Here is a 26,269-nt window from a genome sequence, read left to right as displayed (position 1 = left end):
AGGGCTCGACATTAACGCTTGTCCGCTTGTCCGGTACCAGTTAAAAAAATATACGGACAAGTGAATATTGCTTGCCACTTGTCCGACTGGACAAGTGCATTTTTATGTAAAGAAGTCTCCAACATTTTAAAAAGTAAAGAAAGTTTTGTGATAAGTATATCGGTAGTCCCGTTATAAGTTTATCGATTAGTTATTTTGAATTTCTATCCCGACTTCAAATTGAAATGCAGCTAAGCCGCGACCATGGTGACCGGTTTTCTCGGCCGCGGGCAAGGGAGAGTTTCGTTAACTTGGCCAAATTGCCGCGAGAACTGGTCAACACATATTACTTTTTACCCTCATATTATGCAATACCTGAACACAAAAACAGTTTTATGAGATCAATAAAGTCACAAACAACATTTTTTGCAGCGACGCCCATATCGAAAAATTTACCGTTTTTAAGGGATCTAGACCCCTCATTTTAGGGGCTAGCCCCTTTTTTATGGTATCAAATGAAAGCTCTTAATATTCTGCACAACTTTTGTTCTATGTGTGACTAGAAAAAATATACAACTAAAAAGTTATTGAGCAAATATACAGACCCTGAAACGTGCTACTACACCTCTAAAACGAACCGTACCGTTCCGTGCAAGAAACGAACCGTACCGTTCACAAAACGAAACGTACCGTTCACAGAGCGTACCGTACCGTTCACAAAACGAACCGTACCGTTCACAAAGCGAACCGTACCGTTCACAAAGCGAACCGTACCGTGCAAAAAGCGTGCAAGATAATTTATGCAAGACCCGCCTCCAGACGGACAAAAAAGCGTACCGTACCGTGCAATAAGCGTGCAACTTCCATATACGGCTTATTGACCTAATGTCTTTAGATGAGTACGGACGGAGATTATCGCTGACCAGATAAGTTCAATATTTAGCTAGATTTTTAATAGGGGATTAGATAACACATACTAAGATTTAAAACTGTTTTTTTATTAAAACAGTTACAAAAATATTTCCTTTCTTAGACCGTAATCATTTCTTTGTTTTTGACAAAACTTGCATCGCCGATTTCTTAAACATTGTAAACTATAACGTTCACACAATTATATTTATTAAATAATTTTATTAAATGCAAGCATTGAACGGGAAAAAGTACACGCCTTCCATAAAATAACTTTCAACTTTATTTCCCGCATAGCTGGTAATGGCGTCGTGATTTCACATGAACAAAAATCACTCGCGCGAAACACGAGTACAGAAGCTGATCTTTGGTTATATACACAACAGGTGTTATTGTCTTTCTTTGTTTTTTAGCAGTTATTGTATTTTACAACTAACTATGTATATTTGGACGATTAAACAGGTGTACACGAGATGCCGGTATTCACACCTTTCCACGGACACCTGTTAGGTAACTCATCACAATCTGTCGTGTGTATAGTCTAAATATATCTTACTTATACTTTGTTAGTTTCATGGCTTTTCTTAATCTCTAGAAAACAAAAGAACTTTCAGTAGAAATGAACGTTAACACAAACAACTACACGTAAGACGATCGGCGCGTGGAGCCGTAGAACAATTCAGCGACTCTGTACATGCGGGATTTTCACATATTAACTTGCGATAAAATATCATTTACCGGGTAACATTAATGTATCAAAAAATGATTAATTACATCATAAATAGTTGAATGAGATAACAAGTACATGTAAGCACAAACACAGCTCTTTTTAAATTTATTTTCAATCTAATATCTGTGATGTGAAATAGCGTCGAAATTTTAACCGTCGAGATCAATCTATATGTACATCGTTCACTGTTCAAACTTTTAGTAATTGTGTTGAAATCGTTGTGAAAACCATGAGTCTAAAATAAATGAATTAAATTCATACAAATAAAAATCTAATAATTCAAAATTGTTTGCACACAATCACATACACCCTCAAATTGAGAGAGAGAGAGAGAGAGAGAGAGAGAGAGAGAGAGAGAGAGAAAACTTTTGTGTTGATTATAATACTTAAATTAAAGTTTTATTATTGAACTTTATTATTTCGCTTTAAGTTTCTATAGTTGGTCATTTGAGCGGGATTTTATCTCAGGACTCCATGTGTTTCGCCTGTCAATCAGTTTAAGTATAACAGTACAAATCACGCCATGCGCCGCGTGCTACTTGGCTCCTCCTATATGGCTAGAAGAAAATTATCGAATGAAACATTTTTGTTTTTTGTTTTCTTAAATCCCTATTGAAAAGAGTGTTCCTATTTTAAATTATTCAACAATAATTTCTTTCCGATTTCATGATTATAATTCAGGTACTGGCGATCAGAGTCGTTTTCCCTCGCTGTCGTATTATTTTGTTAATTGATAAATTCTTATATATTAATCCCTTTTAACATTAAATTGTTGATTACCGGGTATTTTTTCGTGTCCTATTTACAACAAGTTTGTGTGTAAAAAGGTAAATAAAATATAAACAGGTTAGTCAGCATTTGTAAAACGTCAGCTAAATCGCATGCATACAGTGAAGAGCGGACAATTGTTCAACAGAATGATAAATATCGCCATTACATAAATAAAAGTTATTGACTTGTTGTGTACATGTATATCCAGTTGTGTACATATCCAAAGAATGTGTTACATGTACATGTATAGTTTAACGGAAAAACAAAAACTAATTGTCATATTTTGACTATACACGCGATCTTAGTTCAGATAAGAGAAGCGATGACGGGTTACATGTAGGTATCATCTGTGTGTACGAACAATTGCAGAAAATCATAGAATCAATATTTAGATGAATAAAATTCGTGTCAAAAAACTATATAACAGTTTAATTCAAGATTTCTTATCTGAAATTCATTGTTTATCTTATCATTAATTTTATCGTCAATTCACTAAGGCAATCGGCAGTAGTACTACAGTAGTACGCAATAAAGAATGATCATACGAATTATGAATAATAACAACTAGCCGAGAATCAAGACAACGATAAAGGAAACTAAAGAAATATCGGAATAAAGTCGGGGCAATTTTTTGTAGAAATTTTTAATGGATTAGAAATATTTAATGACTTCAACTTAAGTACATGTATAGAAATAAAAACTTAAGACGATTTGTAAAATTATCGACAGCTCGCTGAATTAACAAAAATATATCGGATTAAAGTCAATCAGTTCTTTTAATCTATCTTAATGATTACATTTATCTAAATTAAATACTAATAATAACAGATTGATCAAAATTGAAATTACCCCCGCTTCCCGGTTGTCACTGAGTACACGTTTCGTGCAGCGTATCAAAAACGGGGAAACGGATGGAAGTCCTGATTTTAAATAGATCGATTAAAATACTTTTGTAATATATCATATAAATAATGAAAAATCTTGTCATAATAACCACCATGCTGAAGTAGATCAGGCAAAAACTAAACAAAATTATATCGAGAAAAATCAAAGCGTGCAGGCCACGCCTACCTCATTAATAAAGCGCGCAAACCGTTCACAAAGCGTGCAGCTATTTTTAGCAAAGCGTACCGTGCAAGAAGCGAACCGTTCCGTTCACAAAGCGTACCGTACCGTTCACAAAGCGAACCGTACCGTTCACAAAACGAACCGTACCGTTCACAAAGCGAACCGTACCGTTCACAAAGCGTAACGAACCGAACCGTGCAACTGGTGTAGTAGCACGTTTCAGGGTCTGTATTAGCAAAATTTTACATTTTTTGAAACATAAAGGACTATATATGGTTTGAGCCTAAAATGGCCCCCTAAAATGAACATTGTCATTTTACTGTAATTCTTTGTTTTAATTATACAAATATACATTTGAAGTTTTTTCATAATTTTCATTTTGATTTTAGTGCCCACAATTTAAAAATATGACATCATAAAGTTTACCTTTTCTCGCCATTTTCTCATTTTTAGCATAAAATGGCTTGTTTTGAGGCAGTTTTTCTTTAAGGAAACATTGAGCGACTACTTGAACAAACAAAATATTTTCACCAAAGATGTATCTTTCCAATACTTATAAGTGACAAAAAGTTCGTTCTTGTTCAAAGAATCGCTCTATATTTCCCATTCGAAAAAAGATAAGAAAAATGTCAATTTTTGGTTGATTTTGATTGAATTATAAAAATAGCGTCACTTCTGACGTCATATACTGCCAGTGAGTGCATATAAATCAAATAAATAGGTGAAAAACATATTTCATGATAACTCTTTTATAAAATAACACAACAAATTAATGTACCTGAATCATTTTAAAAATAGCGAATTTTGGGGGCCAAATTTGACTAAAATCATATATAGTTCTTTCGATGTAATTTTTTAAGAAGTAAACATGGGTAAATCAAACATGTAAAACAAGGAGGACAACGTTCAAGATGTCTACATTAAAGATTTGTAAATTAAAACTACTTGCTACGAATCAACTCGGAGCCTTTGCAGGTACACGAGACCCACTTAAAAAATATTCAAAGGGGAATAACTCAAAACCGGAAGTAGCGATTTCACAATATTTTGTGCTATAGTAGGCTATTGCCATTTCCAATAAACCCTGAAAATTTGAATAAAATCTAATGACAATCAAGCGAGATATTACAGTTTAAAGAAACGTCTAGAAGAAAAAGAAGATGAAAAATAATAATGAAGAATTTCCAACAGAATCAGTACAGGGTCTTCCGTTGGAAACGGAGGACCTTAATGATTTTGGAATATGTACATGTAGGATACATAAAGACTTATTGTAAAGCTTGAATACAGCGCACTGACGGTGTATTTATATGCATGCATAAGCTTTGGATTATGTGTAATGGACGGTTGAGAGTTATCGTAAACCGAAGGTGAAATATAAAAATCAAAACACGGAGTCAATCTTTGCATACTGCATGTTCTCTCTATGATACTAGACCTAGGTATTTGCTGTGGAATAGTCACACACAGATGAAAAGTGTCTGGATGTTATTTTTCAGGTGTGGGCATGCCCGAAATGTGTATAAGCAAAGGGGGGGGGGGGGCTTAACAATTGTAGAAAAACATTCACAGTAGTTCGAAAAAAATGTGTGTAGAAGCGACCGGAAAGTAAAAATATCCCACATACACTAAAAAAAATACCTTTTTAAATTACTGGTATGTGAAATTTATCAATATTGGATGGGGATGAATATCATCTGATCCAGGGAAGGGGCGCTCTTTTCCATCAATAAAGTCGAATGGAAAAAATCTTTTGAACAGAAAGGGTGTTTTTGTAAAGGGCATGATCCCAGCAGTAGTAGAATTAAACTACTTTTTACTTATTGTGTTTATCTGTGAATATACAGGTTAAAGTCTAGTTACCGTGGTGAAAACTTCAAAAGAATAGTTCAGTGCTGCTACTATAATTGCATCAATAAGTTGACTTGTACAATGGATCATGATTAAACAAAATTGTATAATACGTTACTTCTGATATTGTTTTCAAAATTCATTACTAAAGTATGACATATTTAATAATGTCACAAAAATCTCATAATTTATGTTGTTTAAAGTAGATCCAGTGTTCTGTGACGTCACACTTTTTTGTAAAACTTTGAATTCTTTAAAAATTGTGCAAGATAGTTTTATTTATTTTATGTGAATATAATCACATGGATGTAATTAGAATTATTGGTAGGTTAAAGATATTTTTGCACTTAATTTTATTCTAAATTTCCAAATTTTTATATATTTTATCTATGCAAAGGGGAAATAACTCTTTTTCTGACCTTTCTCTCAGTTGTATGTCTAAATGCTATAGTTTTTCTTATTCCAATGATTAATTTTAAAATATTTTTGTAATTTTAGTTTTCTGATAAAGTTGACATTAAAATTAAACAAGAAAAACAAATTTCTGCCTACAAGATTTTACTTTAAACAGAAAAAAATACATTTTTCTAATGCTAAAGTATGCTTTAGTTTATGTTTATCTGGCATCTCAAAAAGTGTGATGACATGTATATTTTTTCTAACAATTGATGACATTTAAGTCTATTAAGTCGAAATCAGTTCGGTTTTTCAACTTTCCTCAGAGAATTTTACAAGTATGGAGCTACCTTAAGAACAAAAGCTTCTAATATATTTTAGCTATTGATTGTTTATATGGAAAAGACTGTGTTTATGTAAATGAAATATGTTCACATAGAATATGCCACTAACTAGTTTCTCGTTGATATCCTAAAATAAACTGAAACTAAACAACCGCCATTTTTTGGAATAATCACTTTTCACTGCCAGACAACTGCGCTGACAGTAGAAATAACAACAAACCTTTGTTTCTGAAATAAATGAATAGCATAGATGCAAGCATATAACTACATGTATAGGCAGCAATGTGAAAAGATACTGATAACAAAGTGCTGTATTTTACGTTTATTAAACGACTCATTCACAGTAATAATTGTTGACGTTCCGTATGTGAAACACGACGTCATGATTTTCCTATTGAAAAAGCATCACTGTAAATGGGCAAAAAACTCTACTTAGAATAAGCGTATAGCCATAAAATTATAGATTTGAGAACTTTAAAATGTGTTTAATTCAATTATGTAAAAATCTAAAAATGTGCAAAAAATGTCATAAGCACCCTTTTTTCATGGGCGCAATCATTTATAAGAATCGCCGTAATATTGACCTTCACCCCACTCATCCCTGTATTTTAAAAACCTAATTGTATAACTGCTTTTCATATCATTTTCATAAATAATTTTTTTTATATAAGATAATTTTTTTTAAAATTTCAATTGCTAAATTGCTTTTTCTGCCTAAAAACCCTGAGTTTGTGTTCAATGAGTTGACACAGCTTCACAATGCAAGAATTTAATGAATTTCAAGTCATGCCTAGGTTTATCATTTCATGGCTTTTCTTTGCAAAAAATGACATCTGCCTTGCATTTTTTTATCAAATTGTGCCATATTGTATACTCTGATTAAAAAACACACAATGTTTACATTTTAGTAACTTAGGTATAATTGATACTCTCCCCTGAGAGATTCACAACAGTTACACATTAGTATTCTTGGCTATTGACATTGTCTACCAAGAGGTTTATATGGGTCAGACTCCCGAGATGATCACAATAAGTTCACATTAGTACCCTTCGCTGTTGATAAAGTCCCCTGACAATATCACAATAGTTACACATTTGTAAAGTAAGCAAATGATAAAGTCCTCTGTGATAATTGGAACAGTTACTCATTAGTACTAACCTTTACACCTTAGTGCCCTGAATACTGAGTGTCTTCTGAGAGGATTATAACAATTACACATTAGGACATTGCATGGGCTATAGATTAAGTCCACTAAGAGGATCATAATAGTTACACATTAGTAATAGTTACTCATGAGTACCCTAGGCTATAGGATTTATCCTTTGAGAGGATTACAACATTTATACATTAATACCCTATAGGCTATTGCCCTGCCCCTTAAGTTTCTTTGGGGCTACATGCATCATTCCACATTTTTAAATATTGGACATCTAGATTTGAAGGAGTTAAAACTTAAAAGTTAACACACAATGTAAAATCTGAGCGCATAATGACGGACGAAAACCAATTGCAATAGGTCTCCGGAGTCATTTTTGGTGACCTAATAAAGCTACTTTTGGAGATTCATGCAGGCTCTAGAAAGAATCATCGCAGAAAATATTTAGATAACTCTCTAATGCAGGTTATGTATTTTTTCTGCAATGCAAACTAACTTCATTCCAGCATGAATCACCAAAAATAGCATTTCTTTTTTTTAAATGAAATCTATAATTTCTACTCAAAATATAGTTTTTGACTAATATATCTCAAATCATGACAGTGCAAAAATCTACACCATACCTTTATCAATACTGTATGGACTTGACTGGTTTGAATGATTGTAATCGCATCTACAATATACAATTGTGTAAAAAGTAAACTTATACTACCAATTAGACTTCATTTCAAGGGTGTTATACAATCATACATAGACCATGACATCATTACTTCAACATTCTTCAACCTCTGTTACTGTTGTACTGTTGTGAATGCAGAATTGGCGTAACGTCACTATAAGCAAGCATATATTGCGTACATACAATAGAAAGAACACGTTTTTAAAGTAAAATAAATCAGCACGTACTTAACGAGGCCGGGTCTAATTTGTTCTGCCCTAGATTTTTGGATGAAACTTTTTACATGAATTTCTACCGATATAATTATTATTTTAAGATTAAAAAATAAGGCATTTACCACACCGTTTGTTTAGGGGGTCATCTCAAAGTTTGTTAATCTTTAACTTAGGACCCTATGGGATTTTGCTTGAAATGTATCAATTTTGCAAATTTTTTACATTAGTTAACAGTAGAACTCGGTTCAGTTATTACAGAGTCCTAGGGAGCAAAGGATTTACTTCGTTATACTTCGTTATATCTGTCTCACTTTCAAGATTTTTATCTAATTAAAATTAAAACTTTGATAGAACCCCCCCCCCCCCCAAAAAAAAAAAAAAAAAACATAGGTAATCATAGATTACAAAGCTCACCAAGATGATGCATCATCTTTCTAAGAACAACTTGATCATAAAACATGAATTATGAAAATCATAGTTAATGATCTTATACTAAAATATAATACAATATCAAATCAACAGATCATATGCTATGATATATCATATGTTATTATATGATTGATTAATTCCTAGCTCTCTGCACACTGTCAGACAGACAGACGGACAATTGATTCCAATATACCCCCTAAAATTCGTTTGCGGGGGCTATAACAAAGTCCTATTTAACAGGAAGTTGACGTCTGATTGGTAATAAAATATATACCACGATATGACATGCCTAAAAAAATAGTGTGTTAAAATGTCAAGCATCTGCGATAAATAGTTGCTGAGAAATCTGTGACGAAAATGGTTTAATAATTCTGGCTTGAAATAAACAAAGTCATATTTAACAGGAAGTTGACGTTTTATTGGTACAAAAATATATCCCACAATATGGCATGCCTAAACAAACAGTGTTTTAAAATTTCAAGCATCTGCTATAAATAGTTGGAGAAATCTTTAACGAAAATTTGTTTAAAAATTTTGGCTAAAACAAAAAATCTGTCATTTAACAGGAAGTTGATGTCCGATTGGTACAAAAATATATCCCAAGATATGGCATGCCTAATTCAAAAAGTTTGTTAGAACTTCAAGCATATGCGATAAACGCTTGCTGAGAAAAATGCGACAGAAATGTTTGTTACGGACAGTCAGACGGACAGTCAGACACAAAAGGGTAAAACAGTTTACCCCCTTCTCCTTCGGAACTGGGGTATAAAAATCTCAACTAGCTTTTAAGGCTGCAACCAAAGAATCAAAACTAAACAGGAAGGGAGAATTTCACATTACCCTACTATTGAAAAGAATGACTTAAAACTGATGTACCAATCATCTGATTTAGAAAACAACTTAAAACTCCTGGAGAATTTTTTGTAAATGTTGTTCTTTATTTTGGCGGTAAAGGTCGTAAAAATTTACAACAGTTCAGGATCTCAGATTTCAGCGCTGGGCATGATGCCGAGAAGCATCTTTACATATACATGGACAAGGACGAACTCAGGTAAAACCATCATCTGGAAGCCAACACAGCTGAAGGAAGAATGTACGCAATGCCAGGTTTGTAAGCTATTTATAATAACATTTTTCTAGATATAAGAACCCATAGATGAATAGAAGTTAATTAAGTATCAGAATTTGGTCATTTATATATACATTTAGGCCATATTTACGATTTATTATGGTAGTACTCCTAATACATTATACATAAAATATTCAATGTCTTCTAAAAGTTCTCAAAATTTACATGATATTTTATAGATGATGATACAGTGAAATAGTTCATGAAGTACAAAAGGCATTTAAATCCAAAGTGTGATAGATTTTTCAAAGGCCACAAAGAACATTTAATGTAAATTCACATATTTGGTACTATAACATACCTCTGGGACACAATACTCTAGGAAACATGATGTCAAGGATACCTGAAAAAGCAGGCTTATCGCATAGGTACACTAATCATTCAACACTGGTACACACCCTGGACTCAACAGGTTTGTTTGCAGGTCGACACATTATGTGCATCACGGGGCACCGAGCAGAGTCCAGTCTTAAAACCTACTCTGTTCAGATTAAACGAGATTAAACGCAGGATGTCGGATAAAATATCAAAAACTCTACGTGCTGAAACTTGTGTGAAAGAGGTAAAGGAAGGAGACCAATAACCCGAAAATTTCAGCACTAATTTTGATGTGTCAGAAGTGGAACTGAAGGTGTCATCAAATTCTTAGTATGACCATGTTTTGACTGATTTGTTGGACGATGACTTTAATAGTGTTTTGAGTAGTTTGATTTACTCATGGAATCATATAATAAAACAAGTGAAAAGCTGTCAATGTGACAGCAAACCGGGTTTTCTTTTATGTGAACTGTATCCATAATCCATGTCAACCCGAATCCAGTGAAATGGAGTCACCTATATGCAATATTTTGACAAAAAATGTTCAAAAGCCGGTACTTTTTTCATAAATAATCAGAAATCAATATCCTAGCAATATGCACACCTCTGATATATGTACAATAAATCTGCAAAAGAACAACTTCCTATCTTGAAAACTGTAGGAGGAGTTATCCGTACAATGTGGGTACCCTATATGCAATATCTTGCCAAAAAAATGACTATTTAAAGTTCAAAAGCTGGTATTTTTTTCATAAATTATCGGCAATCAAAATCCTAGCAATATGCACACCTCTGATATATACATGTACAATTGATCTGCAAAAGAACAATTTCCTATCTTGAAAACTGTAGTAGGAGTTATCCGTACTATAAGGGTACCCTATATGCAATATTTTGCCAAAAGATGACTAAGTTCAAAAGCTGGTATTTTTTTCATAAATTGACAGAAATCAAAATCTTAGCAATATGCACACCTCTGATAAATGTACAATTGATCTGCAAAAGAACAACTTCCTATCTTGAAAACTGTAGGAGGAGTCAGTGATTTTGCATGGCGGTAACGCCATGCAGAGAATTTCCCCCGCCATGCATCACACAGTGCCGCCATGCTTCCCGCTATGCATGTTTTTTTCAAAGCAAAATTCTTTTTCCAATTATTACACATCTTAACTGTAATTAGTAGATATAAAATTGTCGTTTCTCCGCTCAAACTTCAGAAAACCACTTGCACCCGCAGTGAGGGCAGTTAACTTGGACATCGATCTCAGCAAGGGTGCACAAGGGTTTACTGTTAAAGGACTTAGCTTATGATTGAAATATATCAAAACTGATTTTATAAATTGGTGATTAATGCATAAATAGAGACGTGATTACTTCTTGTTTTAATATAATATGCATTTTTTGTCATCTCCGTCATTATCGAATGTTGTGGATTTACATGTTCACTCGATGGTGTTACAGTGGTCACAACGTTATTGTTGACAAGCCAATCGTGTTAAATCGTTCGTGTAACGTGGGTGATCGTTCGTGTAACGTGCGGGATCGTGCGTGTATCAGGAAAATTGGTTTGCGTTTTTTACCGTGCGTGTTCGTGCGTGATCGTGCGGTTTTTTCGTTTTGAAATTTTTTTTACGGAATGCCAGGATTTATTCTTAAATCAAAGACAAGTAGTTTTTGTAAAACAATGTGAATTTAAAACGTTTTATTATATAAGAACATTGACAGTTGTTAACATTCATTCTCTCTTTCGTCCTTACATACATTTTTTTTATTTCTATAGCTCATTCAATCCTTTGTTCGGTCGAGTTAGTTTTGCTTAATTTTATAATCAGCTTATATCAAGCATCAATTGTGTCTTGACAAATACTTTCAATTATATTAGCAAAAGCGACACGTTGAATGAAAGCGGCCAAGCTTACCCATTCCCCGTTTTAAACTAAACGATTATTCCCAACGTTTTTCTTTCAAATGAAAATACGATACGCATTATTATCTAGTAGATTGTATACACATTTGTTTGAAAACAAATTTATTTAGACGCTTTAAAATTTAGAATAAATTGAAATAAATCAATTATTTACTGTAGATTATGAAAATATTGGATGTGAAAAATCGAAATTCTATGGAACAAGGTAACAAATTTACCTGTATCAGGCATAATTAAATCGTACGTAAGAGAATTAAATTACAAAAACAGTCAACTCGTATGTAAATAATTCGTGTAGTTTATACATTATCTTCATTTCAATTACACGTAATTTTCTTTAACTTATGATTGAAGTTAATATTTGTAATGGAGACAAAAAATTAATTTGTGTGTGAATCCTTTATATTTGTGTATTGATGTGTAAAAGTGTTAACTCGTAAAATACAAAACAGTGCATGACTAAAGTACATAACGCTTTTCAATCACACACACACATTAAACAATACAAATTAAAGTAACACGTTTCCTTAATTCTAATCTTAAAAATTAATTTTGATTTTGCGTGTTTAATGGTGTAGAATCGTTCGGTTGCGTGTTTTATCGTTTTTGTTCGTGTATCGTGAAGATTCAGTAAGTTAGTGATCGTCCGTGTATCGTGCGTGATCGTTCGTGTATCAGAATCGTGCGTGTCGTTTGTCAACAATAACGTTGCTACCACTGTAGCTTGGATTCGATATTCTCTTTATTTGCCGCAAGGATATTGATGTACATAATAAAGAAAAACAAGAGGCCCATGGGCCACATCGCTCACCTGAGGAACAATAGGTATGATAAAATCAGCTTAATGTAGTCATAATACGAACTATCTGGACAATGTACAATAATACATGTAGATACTGTATAAATAAAATCCATTTTCCCCTGGATATTCTTATGTTTATAATCATTAGTCCCTTTTCTAACAGGATGATTTTATAGTCATATCATATGTTGAGTATTACAGTTCTCAAAAAGATCCCTAACAATAGTTTATATATGGGATATAAACGTACATCAAACTCTGAACCTTCTCGTGAGGCCAAAGAATTGTCCTGGGCCAAAGTCTTAACAATTATAAAGAATCATCTGGCTGATTAGTTTCTGAGAAGATTTTTAAAGATTTACCCTATATATTCCTTTGTTAAACTTTGACCCCCCCCCCCCATTGTGGCCCCACCCTACCCCTGGGGATCATTATTTTCACAAATTTGAATCTACACTACCTGAGGATGCTTTCACACAAGTTTCAGCTTTCCTGCCTGATTAGTTTCTGAGAAGAAGATTTTTAAAGATTTACTCTGTTTATTCCTATGTAAAACATCGACCTCCCATTGTGGCCCAAACCTACCCCCAGGGGTCATGATTTTCACAAATTTGAATCTACACTACCTGAGGATGCTTCCACACAAGTTTCAGCTTTCCTGGCTAATTAGTTTCTGAGCAAAAGATTTTTAAAGATTTACTCTTTATATTCCTATGTAAAACTTTCATACCCCCCCCCCCATTGTGGCCCCAACCTACCCCTAGGGGTTATTATTTTCACAACTTTGAATCTACACTACCTGAGGATGCTTCCAAACAAGTTCCAGCTTTGCCGGCAGATTAGTTTCTGAAAAGAAGATTTTTAAAGATTTACTGTATATATTCCTATGTTAAACTACGATACCCCATTGTGCCCCACCCTACCCCCAGGGGTCATGATGTTCACAACTTTGAATTTACACTACCTGAGGATGCATCCACACAAGTCTCAGCTTTCCTGGCTGATTAGTTTCTGAGAAGAAGATTTTTAAAGATTTACTGTATATATTCCTATGTAAAACGTCGATCCCCCATTGTGGCCCCATCCTACCCCTGGGGGTCATGATTTTCAGCTTTCCTGGCCGATTAGTTTCTGAGAAGAAGATTTTTAAAAGATTTACTCTATATATTCATTTGTTAAACTTCGACCCCCCATTGTGACCCCACCCTCGGGTGAGCTAAAAAGGTTAAGTTTACAATTCAATAAGTTGGTTTCCGGAAGAACAGACTTTGAAAATTTTCGTAATAAATATTGACAATTTTTTTTACTTTTTTATTCTTTAGCTTTTAAGATCTGTGTACAAACATAGAATTGTGAGCAAATCTCTGTATCTTGCCTAAAATTCGAAGCTTAACACTCAAATATGGTTAGTAAATAGAAATTGTAAACAATTAAACACAAGAAACATGCACTACATGTCTAACAAATAAAGAACACAATTTAGAATGGGGCCTAACAAAAAAATATGTTTGTTTACGGTTTCCCGACCGACCCTATATTTTTAAAATTGCCAACCCTAATTGTTTTTATCCATCGTTAGAAATCCGGAAGTCACACGTGGGTTCGTTTAACTTTTATATTCATCTTAATCTGTCAAGCGTTTGAAATCGAAATCGAAAGTGAAAAAAAACATGGCGTCAATATCTACGTCCACATGTTCTCTGCAGTTTGAAGAATGCGCACACATAAAGCAAATGCAGTTGATATTGGTATTGCCAAATAATATGACATTTATCCAGATGTTCGATTGATAACATGGGGGAAATGAAAAGGTTCCCGATTTTGAAGTACGAGGCAAACAAAATGGAGACAAGATAGTTTTGACCACAGGAGTCGGCGATTTTATCAATTTCTTGAAAATAAATGAGAAACAACCAAAATCCTACCAGTGAGCTTCGTGAGCGTAGCGAGCGAAGCGACAGGATGGCAATGAGTTTTCTAGATTTTCTTTATTTCGCTTTCCAACCGATATTAAACACCAGACATCCGTGGTGTTATCTTATCAATTTCTTGCATTTATTTCCCTAAAATTATCCTCCAAAATCATTTTAAATCCATTTTTGCACATCTCGATCATGGCCATGTTTGATGCTTGTGGTGTGCAATATCATGTTTTTAAAAAAAATAATGGGTGTCTGTTTTGTAGAAAAACTTAGCATATCGAGCCATTTTCAAGGAACATTCTGCAAAAAAATATATAGTCTGTTGCACTATTGATACTATTACTAGGTCAGGCACAAATCGAAAATTAATCCTCAAGGGAGATCTCTACTAAGCACGTTAATTGTTGCAACAGCAGACATAAACTATTTTTTTGTATTGTCTTATTTATTTCTAGAACACATTTTATCCACCAATTAATGAAGATAAAGTTTAAAATCGATAAACCTCTAGATTTTATATTTGATTACAAGTACCTAGATTCTATAAAATTGACTATAAATACGAGGCACGAATTTTACTGCGAAACTGAACGGGTCAAATAAAACCACGTGGTCCAAAATTTAAATGACAATAACATTCGCAGGGGTGCATATGGCAAACAAAAGTAAGCATGACATAATGGCAAAACAATTTTGTATTATCAGTTTTCGAGGGTTGTTCGGAAATTATTGAGACATTTTCTCTTATTCTTTTAGGAAAAGAGATAAACTCTTGAAATTTCACCAAAATGTAAATCAGAATAGAGTTTATCAATGTAAAAAGTTTCTTTTCCATGGCATGAATAGATCATTATTGGTAAGTGGATCAACGTGCCTGCGTCCAGTGACCCAGCGCAACCGCAAAATTTTGGCAACGTCATTTTAACGCTTCTCATTGCTCCTGTGTTTAAACACCTTACAAACGATCGGATATAAGAATTATTTTTTATTTCTCATCTTTTGTTTTGATTTCAAGATGTCATCATTTACTTTTTCTCTCATTCTTGATTTTTATTTTGAGTTCTGTTTACCCTAAAATCAAATTACTGTGAATGTCTCCTGCTTGTTTTTATTTTAGAACTGTTGACAACAGTTAGTGGTAAACAGTACTTGATATTAAGTCTATTTGTCTTAATTCTAGTTAAACAATCACTGAAAATAATATGATAAACTGAAGCTCTGTATCCCTGGTTATCGTATAATTTTGGTTTAAGGAATTGCGTGGCCTTAAAGGTCTTCTTCTGAGATTTCCACCAGTTTGATGTATATTTGCTGTGCCGTCTTAAGGTCAAAATTCAATGTAATGTCCTCATATTTCTATAGCTTGGTAAATATATTTGTACCATATCTGTATTTCAGTTGAAAATTAGTGAAACGTAATCAAACGTTAGTTGCAAAATATAGCAAAATGAACATATTTAATTTGATTTCTTTTATCATTAACTGTAATTCTACGGACACTTTGAAATGGGATGTTCATGTTTTTTAATCTCCGAGATTATGCCTGCACCAGGTACCCCGACCACTGACTTGTTTATCTACCGTTGTAAACAAAATATTTAATTAACTTTCAATATTACTTTGTTTAATTATTTGTTTTGGATTCTTCAATGTTTATGCCAATTTTCGTCCAAATTTGTCACTTAGAAAGGGATAAGGGATATATTCGAGTTGTCTCAATAATTTCATGTATGTGACGTTTCTGAAGTTGTGTAAAAAAAAAAAATAATAAAATTAAAAAAAAATCCTACCTACCGACCCTATTTTTTTTCAGCATGTAACAGTAAACAAACATATTTTTTTGTTTGGCCTGAATTGTATTTCAGTACCCCTACATCAGATTTTGCTTAATTTGCGCAGGTAAACAGTTAACGTAACAGTTTGATTTACCGAAGTCTCTGATTGATTTGATACGTAAAAATCACGAAACACAGACGATAGTTTCCAGGTTACAAAGCATAAATAATGAAAACGAAACGAAAATCAGAACAAGCTAACACCAACGTCATGTGTGAAAACTGTCAACGCATTTAAATATTTAGCCTCAATTTACTTCACAAAATCGGCACCAATATATTTTTCATGTTTCAAAATTTCCCTTCATACGCGAACTGTTGCACAACAAGTAAATTCATCATAGTCAGATCGACCCTTTTTCGTATTATGTCCTGGCTGCTTTAAACAAAGAACCTCGTTTTAGAAGTATTGAATACGAGTCTTGGTAAAATGGGTATGCAAACCCGGGCCGTGGCAAAATAAAAGCCGGGGCACATCGGCAATCGGCAATTCCAAATACGCAATATTTACAGCAAATACAAATATACTAGTCCATCAAATATCCTGAAATTTTAATGAGATTGGCAGATTAATAACTGCCAATCTTTTGTTTTGCCCAGGCCAAGTCTTGCCTACCCATTTTCCGGATGCCGAACCCGAAGCTATTAAACTGATTGAAACACGCCTTTCCTTTATTATTATTTTCGTAATAACTCAGATTTTAAACAGAATTACCCCTTAATTTTTGCAATTTATATTTTCCTTCCCATAAGGATAATTTATGCTAAACTACGTTGAATTTGCCTCGGTAGTTCTTGAGAAGAAGATTTTTAAAAATGCACCCCTCTTTTTCTACAGTTTCAAGGTTTTCTCCGCTTTGAATACAGATCGGACTTTTATTTTTGCAATTTATATTCACCCTCCAATAAGGATGCTTTGTGCCAAATTTGGTTGAAATTGGATAAGCAGTTTTAGAGAAGAAGTTCAAAATGTAAAAAGTTTACAGACGGACAGACGGACGACGGACAAAATGTGATCAGAATAGCTCACTTGAGCTTTCAGCTCAGGTGAGCTAAAAACCTTAACCTCCTTCAGCATCTGTAACCTATAGCTCAGATTCAGCACCCAAGCCTGCCTGGTGCATCAGTATCATAAGACACATCATCAATGCAAGTTTGGTGAAGTACGGACCAGCAGTAACTTAGATATAATCATCAGAGGGCACCTGCAACAAAAACTTTAACCTGCTCCAAAAACCTAACCTCCTCCAGCATCTGTAACCTATAGCTCAGATTCAGCACTCAAGCCTGTCTGGTGCATCAGTATCATAAGACACACCATCAATGCAAGTTTGGTGAAGAACGGACCTGCAGTAACTTAGATATTGCTATCAAAGGGCACCTGCAACAAAAACTTTAACCTGGTCCAACAACCTTTACCTCCTCCAGCATCTGAAATTTAGGACTCAGATTCAGCATCCAAGTCTTTCAAGTCCATAAGTAGGTCCAGATGCATCATCCATGCAAGTTTGGTGAAGATAGGACAAGTAATAGCTTAGATACAGGACCTGCAACAAAAACTTTAACCAGGTCCGGACGCCGACGCCGAGGGTATAGCATAAGCGAAAACTTGGTATAGTATAGCATATATAGCATAGTATAGCGAAAACAATATAGTATTATATTACAATATCATATTACATAATACATCATAACATTAAAACATGATATTATATTGTATAATATAGTATGATATTGTATGGTACTGTATCATTTTTGAAACATAATATGATATTGTATCATATGATACAATATAATTTGATACAACATTGTATCATATTAAATGATACAATATTATGTGAAAAAGTAAAATATATAATACAACATTATATTAAACATATTGTATCATATGATACAATAATATATTTTACAATATCATACAATACAATTTCATGTGATGTGATAATATATAGATTATTACATGGCAATTTTTATATCGCATTCTATATTAGCCCGAGGTCGCTGTATATCAGCCCGAGAGCCGTCAGGCTCAAGGGCTGATATACAGCTATTGAGGGCTAATATAGGATGCGATACTGTAAAACGAGAAAATTTGGCGCATACGTATTCTAGCGCAAACGCTAGTGCCAGTACATTAGCGCAATTATATTTTAGCGCATGCATCTTTTCTTTAAAAAAAGAATACAAAAAATGTTGTTGTTTGATAAACGATCACGCCCAAAATTTAGTTCTGTGTTCACTCAAGCACGTGAACACAACGACTTTGATTTCTATCTCGCATGAACGGTAAACTGTCGTTGAGAACAATACACTTACTTTTGTGTAAATCTTCAGTAGATAGATACGAAAACTTCATTTATTGGCGATGATGTGTAATTTTTGTTGGTAAACAAATTTGAGTTATCGGACTTTGAATTTAACGTGTCGACTTGGATAACTCTAAAGGAGTCCCGAAACTAAAAGTGAAATCGAATGCTACATTTACCATGAGCCTCGATCACCATGAGAGAATCTTTTTCACAGTAGTTTTACATAAAAAACACAAAAATAGGTATCGGCTTGTTATCTTTATATCCACTTATCAGAGATCAAAGAAATTATGATCAATCATGTATTGTCAGCGTTAACGATCGCCACGCTTAATCACCTCGAGGCGCTAAATGGAAGTGGCATGGAGAGAAGCCCAATTTTCAAGGTGCTAATGAGAGATATTAAAAAGCAATTAAAACTGAATTTAGGCACTTATACCCGATAACCCATACCGTTTACCTGTGTAATTGTTTAAACAAACAGAATCGACAGCATCTGATATTTAGTGAACACTTCTATATAGCCTTAAAAATGGACTGATGTTATTGTTTTGCAACTTGAAGAAATTTGATACATATGGAAAATCGTTGGCGCACTATTAATTTTAGTGCTCAGAGGCAGTTGCGCCAAAGGCGCTAAAATTTGTAGTGCGCCATATTTTCTTGTTTTACAGTATAAAAATTGCCATGTTATGATTTTTATATCATATACTTAGAGAAAATATAAAAAAAACAATAAAAAAACATAGTGATAAATGATTATTGATAACAAATATCTCTATATTCCATCTCTGATAAACTTTCCTGAAATTTTGCGCCATCTGTTTGTATACAAGGTTGACGTCGACATAACTATTTGACTTCATACTCGAAGATCGGAGTTGAACGGTGCATACCGAACTCTACGTCACAATAGCCGATAATTAACGGAAAGGGGTGTGATATCACATCCGAAGATTGCAAGAGAGGGGTGTGATATAAATCTTATATCACACCCCTAGGGTTTATATCACACCCCTAGGCGAATTTTTTGGTTTATATCACACAGGACGGAAATGGGTATATTTTCTATAAGTATACGATATATATCGTATTGAAAACCAATATCATATTATACAATATCGTATGATATGATATTATATAATATTACAGTATCATATTATACAATTTCATGTGATATAATTCTATACAACAGAAACTAATATCATATTATACAATATTGTCTGATACAATATTATAGAATATACCATTTTTGAAGAAGTTTTCTCGTTATGTCACAAATGAGAAAATTTTATTACTATGCCCTGAAAATTGCTGAATAACACCGGAAACAGTTATATTGCCCTCCCGGAAACAGTTATATTTCACAGGAAATAGTTATATTGCCCTCCCGAAACTGTAATATCACCATCGCGTGCAAGAATTCTGCATATTAATTACGTCGGGTTCGAAATTCAACGAGCCAGTTGCTAAGCAAACGTACTAAACAGATCCGCGAATTTTCAACATGTCAGGCCAACGTCTGCGGTTTGTTCATCTAAATTTAGATGAACTCGATAGTTTAATTAATGAAAAAATTCAGCAAATACGACAAAAGTGATAAACTCAAGCGTGAGTGTTTTAAAAACATTTGCCTCTGCCTTGTGAATTAAATAAATATGTTGATAACCCGAGTTTGATTTGTTTAAAAATGTTATATAACATATATTACATGTCTTCTCGGACGACAATACCAGAATATTTGTCCCTCGGTGACAGGAAAGCCCTGGAGTGTTATGTCGCCCTCTGCCTTCGGCATCGGGCGACATAACACTCCAGGGCTTTCCTGTCACCTCGGGGCAAATATTCTGGTATGTCGCCCTCGAAGCCATGTAATATATGTATAATATACACTATTGTATCATAGGATACAATATTATATTTTGCAATATCTTACGTAATAGTATCATGTGATAAAATAATAAATTAATAATACAATATAATATTATACAATATTGTATCATAATATACAATACTATACATAATGATATCATGTTACAATATCATAACATAAAATATAAAAAAAATTGATACAAAATCATATCGTATTATATAACTTTTTATAATATTACATATGATATTATATTGTATCATATTAAACAATATTGTTTCATACCATACAATACTATATCATAGGAGTCATGTGATATCATTTATCAACAAACACATCTATCTATCGAGCAGGTTTGAGTGAGGAAGGAGATTTCTTTAACATCCTTGATAATGGAGATCAGGCTCTGCATCTGAAGCAACCTCTGCGTTTCATTTATAATATAGTTAAATCAACTATGCAAGCTATCATCTATAAAACATGTGACCTGTTAAAAAAAACTAAACCTCATCCAGCATCCGAAACCTATGGCTCAGATTCAGCATTCAGCCTGTCAGGTGCATCAGTATACATAAGACGCATCTCCATGCAAGTTTGGTGAAGTTCAGACCAGTAATAACTAGGATATCATCATCAGAGGGCACTAGCAATTAAAACCTTAACCTGCTCCAGCATCCGCAACCTATGGCTCAGATTCAACATCCATGCCGGTCAGGTGCATCTGTATCATAAGACACAACATCCATTTAAGTTTGGTGAAGTTAGGACCTGTAATAACTAAGATATATTGTTTAGCATCCTTGATAATGGAGATCAAGCTCTGCATCTGAAGCTTCCTCTGTGATTCATTCATATTACAGTTTAATCAACTATGCAAGTTTGAAATAGTACTATTATCTATTAAACATGTGACCTGTTCCAAACAAGAGACCCATGGGCCACATCGTTCACCTGAGAAACAATAGGTATGATAAAATCAGCTTAATGGAGTCATAATACAAACTATCTGGACAATGTACAATAATACATAATATATACTTTGTATCTACAGTACCTGAGGATGCTTTCACACAAGTTTCAGCTTTCCTGGCTGATTAGTTTCTGAGAAGAAGATTTTTAAAGATATACTCTATATATTCATATGTAAAACTTCGACCCCCCATTGTGGCCCCACACTACCCTAAGGGGTCATGATTTTTACAACTTTAAATCTACACTACCTGAGGATGCTTCCACACAAGTTTCAGCTTTGCTGGCTGATTAGTTTCTGAGAAGAAGATTTTTAAAGATTTACTCTATATATTCCTATGTTAAACTTCGACCCATCATTGTGGCCCCACCCTACCCTCAGGGGTCATGATTTTCACAACTTTGTATCTACACTACGCTTGACTGATAATGACCTTCAGTAGTCTTGATCATCATGACGTTTAGGCTTTACAGTGAGGATAGATAAAGATAAGCGTCTGAGTGATCACCCTAAATACAAACATTCGCACAAATTTGGAAAAAAAAATGTGTTGGCATCAGGAATTGTTTAATCGCCATGTGGGCCCCTGGAATTGCATTTTCAAATCGCCCACACGAAAACTTAGTTGCAAATGGCGAGTGGGCGACTGTTAATTTCAAACCCTGTTACACAGTTCCCACGACACATCCCTTGCTACAGTGAATTGTATAAAAAAAACAGTCCCCTGCAACTTAAGACCATTGCATGACCCTGATCTAGGGGTCTGAATAAATTTCACATTTTAGGTGGGCTTCATGAATGGACATTATAACCAACAGTTTGGGTTTTTTTCCAACATGTGTGAACAGTTTTGAGTATTTGAATTTTTTTTGGCATATCTGCATGGCTCTGACAATGACCCCCTGGTGGTTGTCATTTTCACAATTAAGAATCCTCTTATCCTAGAGATACTTTAATTCAAAGTGGTAACAAATGGCCCTGAAGTTATCAACAAGAATTTAAAAATGTTAAATTGTAAACGCACAACGTACATCTATGGGCGAAGACCAATTGCAGTAGGCCATCTGAGTGACTCAGATGACCTAAAAGCAATACATGTAAAGGTGAAACGATATGGCATTATATAGAGCATATATTAAATTAATCGGCACACATTAAGCGCCCATGATAAAAAGTGGTTTAGTCATGACTAATACTTTTAGACTTCACAGTTTACAGTGATTATGATATGAGCATTTAATATAATGTAGTCTAAGATTTAATGAACTTGAGTCTCGACATTTCAAGATATAAGAATGGATTCTAAAGGCTACCAATTATTGGGACTAAAAAAAAAGAGTACGACTGCTTGATCGGTGCTTCATTTGTTGAAGTCAATTTAATCAGGCCAAAAAAAAAATCATTACTGTTTCCTGTCGCCCGACCGACCCTATCTTTTACCCTCCGACCCTAAAAGTTTTTTTGTGATCATGATGGTGATCGGTAACTTCGCCAGAATTTCCTCAGAAAGAGAAGTGAAAGTGCCCGGTCTTCTAAATTCACAATCGTGTAATCTGACCTCAATGGCAAAATAATAATGGTAAACTAATATACAGACATTTTTACTGCATAAATTAACCTTGTGGTTATAGTATAACTTGCAACTATCTTATTTTCAGGGATTATAAATACGGGTGATGCAACAACATTCTGTGCATTGGAAATTACAAAGACGATGTTTATTACTTTGAATCCTGATATAACAGTTAGTTAATAACCTGTTATTAGTTAATAACTGCAATAAATGTTAAAATTATCATAAAACTGATGTCCATATTATCTTGAAAATTAAACAGATCCACTACATAATAACGTACGGTAGTAAGTGGGTCAAAGGGTTGGACTAATACCCCAAATACACGAAAGTACAGACACTGATTTGATATTGACATTAAGCTAAAACAAAACAGAAATATTTATCCAGAAAAGGATAAATACATTCATACACATGTAGATTAAATTTTGCAAATAATATTAGCTTTTATTTTTAATTTTAAAAAAATCGATTTTTTTTCGTTGCAAGCACTACATGCATCAATAATACAAAGACCTTTGAAAATTTTGAATCATCATTAACATACTGTGCACTGTGAACTTACTTTTTTTTCATTATAACACACATCCTTGAAGTTTTTAAAAATAAAATATTTTTTAAAAATAAAATTTTTTTCCTACCTACCTACCTTGATTATTTTGGTCAGGTGACAGGAAACAGGAATATTTTTTTTGGCCTCATGTCAATAAAATCACAACTCAAATTATTAATATTCTTATCATCCCTTCAAGATCAAACTTATAAACATTTGCAATGAAAGTTATCATAGGTATATTGGCAATACAAAGTTGTTCATTCTGAGCTTATTCATTGACCTTTGTTTTGAAACTCAAATTCTTGGCTTGTGAAGTAACACAAAAATCTAAAATAATTATAACTTGGCTTTGTTTGTGTACAATAATCAACCTCATCATAACATACCTGTTAACCCTCCCGCATTGCGCGGGAGACTCCCGCAAAACGGCCTAAAAATCTAAGATCCCCCGCATCCAACCTATCTCCCGCGCGGGAGACAAATTTCTCCCACAATCGTATTTGTCTTCCCCATACCCCCCCTCCCAATTCTGAATCTTTACATGCAAATTTCATCAACCATTGTGGGTTTTTCTCTGATTTTGAGCTTTAAAAAAGCTGCTGTGTAGCTTGAATATATTAAAAGCCATCCAAGTACTGTCTACCGTGATCATGGTATGACAATTTATAGTCCAGTTTACTTTTTACGAATACTTCCGGTTTTGACTTAAATCAGTTAAGTATTTAGTTATGCATAGGCCTTATAAAAAAAATAAGTGAAAGCTTAAAACATCTTGATTTTACTCTGTAACACCAAAGAAAACAATACACAGCCAGTGGTGTCACTTAACAGGTGCACAGGTAAAGCACCCAAGCAACGTGCAGTGAGTCGTGACTAATTCTGTCTGGCCAGCACCGTAGGTAAAACTCAAAGTGAGTTTGGAACACTGAGTGTTTATACAAGCTACCGATAAAAGTGAAGCTCGAGGAAAAAGTGTCAAAGCATTTCACAAGAGTTTTTAAAGTTTATAGTACCGGTACTATGATTTACAGGGATGCTATAGACATTACAACAGAGATCATTTTTAAATGACACGGGAGAAATACATGTTGTTTTGTGAATTAAAAATCTTTCCTATATATAAGGCAAAAAATAATTTTAATGAATATTATTTACTGGTATTTTCTTAACTGGGTTTCACTGCATATTCAAAATACGCAAAATAAATTTTCTGTGTTTACCCTAGATGTCAGCATGCAGTGATGGTTCAATACTCAACAATAAGAAGACTTAATACAAAAGGTAGCACTATTGACTTCTTGTATAGTACCATGCAAACAAATTAATAGTTTTCTGAAATAATTTTGTGATGTTCGTAATACGCGATTCGTAATGAGCAATCCATCACACATTAAAATAAAAGAACGACTGGGATGGCGACAGCCATTGCATGCTATCAATTTGTGACGTCATATGACACGTTTAGCCTAGAATCAACTTGAATATGCAAAATTCGGTCGAAAAAAGAAACCTGTTTAATCAAGCCTAACCAAAATAAATAATACTATTGCACAATATCAGTATTAGTACAGGAAATACTCCCTACCTTCCAAGGGTCACCTTGAACCTGTTTGTCGAAGCGATGAAATATGTTCAGCTTCCCCGCCATGTACATTCGGAAACCTACGGTTTTTTAAAAAAAGTTCCGAAATTCCATTTACCATTACGAGCCCGATTTAATTACCCCAGTCATTAATTCAGTCGTTATCACAATGTAGCATTTGACCAAACATTATAAAAAGTAATTTTAAAGAAATGACATTACATATCTCTCTCTCTCTCTCTCTCTCTCATTTTTAGTCTGTCTTTTTGCTTAATGCTTAAACATTATTTAATATATTTGTTATTGAGGAGTGAATTTTTACAGATTCTCAGTTTATGTATTTTTTATTAACCACAGGCTCCGCCTGCTCCATTTTAAAATTTTCTCTTAATGAAAAAAAATCCGTGTAAAATAATCCGCCGGTGCCTGAGTCGTGACGTTATATTTTACATTTGCTAGAACCTCAACATATCAATGCAATATACACATTTATCATCAATGAAGATCTTATATTTTCAAAAAATAATCTGAAGAAAAAAATCTTTTTACTCTGTGTGTGTTTGTTTAATTGGGGGGGGGTGTTTGTTTTTGTTTTTTTTAAAACAGCCTTTATAAAGGTAGCTTTTTCTTTCAGAAATAATTCATTCATTTATTCAATCATTGATGTCAGGCTTAAACAAATAAAATATTTTCATCAACAATTCGTCTATTTAAAGCTAGTTATAAAGACTTTAAAATTGGCATGCTTGTTGAAAGTTGCGCTCTATACATGTATTTGATTTTCCTCAAAAAAGAGAGAATAAAACTTGTGCAACCATTTGACCGATTAAAATGATTGAGTTCTGCAAAAAATAGCTTCACTCCTTATGTCATACAAAGTAAGATACAGGTATATAGACGAAAAATTTTTCATGCTATGTACTAGTATGTATATATCCTCTCTCTCTC

At 33.7% G+C, this 26,269-nt stretch overlaps 2 long non-coding RNA genes across 2 annotated transcripts in view; one reads left to right on the top strand and one right to left on the bottom strand.

Moving 5' to 3' along the window:
• Nucleotides 1–10,804, top strand: part of LOC128168543 (uncharacterized) — a 44,803-nt gene extending 33,999 nt beyond the window's left edge. The window contains exons 2-3 of the long non-coding RNA XR_008241401.1: nt 9,483–9,635; nt 9,837–10,804. This is a non-coding gene — a long non-coding RNA (uncharacterized LOC128168543). The remainder of the gene's footprint in view (nt 1–9,482; nt 9,636–9,836) is intronic.
• Nucleotides 1–25,397, bottom strand: part of LOC128168544 (uncharacterized) — a 45,420-nt gene extending 20,023 nt beyond the window's left edge. Inside the window, exon 1 of the long non-coding RNA XR_008241402.1 lies at nt 25,325–25,397. This is a non-coding gene — a long non-coding RNA (uncharacterized LOC128168544). The remainder of the gene's footprint in view (nt 1–25,324) is intronic.
• Nucleotides 25,398–26,269: the final 872 nt, after the last annotated feature.

This window comes from Crassostrea angulata, unplaced genomic scaffold, assembly GCF_025612915.1.
Source record: "Crassostrea angulata isolate pt1a10 unplaced genomic scaffold, ASM2561291v2 HiC_scaffold_3, whole genome shotgun sequence".
NCBI classification, from domain to species: Eukaryota; Metazoa; Mollusca; class Bivalvia; order Ostreida; family Ostreidae; genus Magallana; species Magallana angulata.
Note: the sequence above shows the minus strand (reverse complement) of the source record. Positions and strands in the feature narration are given on the sequence as shown.